This window comes from Chrysochloris asiatica, unplaced genomic scaffold (assembly GCF_000296735.1).
Source record: "Chrysochloris asiatica unplaced genomic scaffold, ChrAsi1.0 scaffold00462, whole genome shotgun sequence".
In the NCBI taxonomy this organism is placed as follows: domain Eukaryota; kingdom Metazoa; phylum Chordata; class Mammalia; order Afrosoricida; family Chrysochloridae; genus Chrysochloris; species Chrysochloris asiatica.
In genome coordinates, this window is record NW_006408980.1 from 794,781 (window position 1) to 796,248 (window position 1,468).

Here is a 1,468-nt window from a genome sequence, read left to right on the forward strand (position 1 = left end):
AAAAATAGCAAATGATGCAGAAAGCATGAATATGATAGAGGTAATACACACAGACACTGTTCCAAAAATAAATGGCCAACGCTTGCAGAATGTGCCCTTTGGTTGTTTAAATTATTATATACTCTGAGTGTTTTTATCTGCAGTGTCCCCTGGAAAAAAATTAAAATAAAAAATAAAAAACAGAGGAAATGGAAGAAAATACTGTTGAATTATGATGCAGGGAGGAGATGGTAATCATTGCAATGAAAAGATGGTGTAAAACTCATTTTCTCCCATGTAAACTATCACTCAGTTCACAATAAAAATTTCATTAAAATTTTTTAAAAAAGAAAAGAAATGGCCAATGTTCAACTATTTCAAGAGATGTCACATGATTATAAGCCAATGTTACTGAAGGAAGACCAAGATGCACTGAAGGCATTGTCAAACAACAAGGCTTCAGGAATTAATGGAATACAAATTGACATCTTTTAACAAATTGATGCAGCACTGTAGACACTGACTCATCATGCTACCTGGTAAACTGATTTGTTTATATCCAAATTTTGTGCCCATTCCAAAGAGAGGTGACACATGGAATTTTAGAAATCTTCAGACAATATCGATAGCATCAAATCAAGTAAACATTTCCTAATGATAATTTTAAAATAAGGGCACTAGTACATTGACAGGGAACTGCTGGAGGTTCACAAAGAATACCAGGATGATGTTTACCTGTTCTTTATTGATTATACAAAAGCTTTTCCTGTTGTGGGTCATGTTAAAGTAATACAACATTATGGAGAATGGGTAATCTGGAACACTTAAATGTGCTTATAAGGAACCTTGTACACAGACTAAGACACAGCTGTTAGAATAATTCATGGGATATTGAATGTTTAAAATTAGGAAAGGTGTGCATATAGGTTGTATTATTTCACCATAATTATTCAATCTGTATGGTGAGGAAATAATACGAATAACAGGATTATATGAAGAGGAACGCAGCATCAGATTTGGAGGAAGACTCACTAACCATCTGTAATATTCAGATGATACACCCTTACTTGATAAAAGGAAAGAGGACTTAAAATACTTACTGAGGAAGATCAAAGACCACAGGATTCAGGATGTGTTGCTCCTCATTGTAAAGAAAACAAAAATCCTCACCACTGGATGAATTTAAAATTTCATGATAAATGGAAGAAAGATTGAATTTGTCAAAGATTCCATTTTGCTTGGAAACTCTATCAACACTCATGAAAGTAGCAATCAAGAAATCAAATATCTTGTTGCATTAGGCAAATTGGCTACACAAGATCTGTTTCAAGTGTTCAATAACAAAGATGTCAGTTTGAGGACTAATATATGCCTGACAAAGCTATGGTATTTCAATAGCCTCAAATGCATATGAATGTTAGACAATGAATAAGGAATTGATTAATATAAGTTATGGTGTTGGAGAAGAATATTAAAAGTTGTATGTACT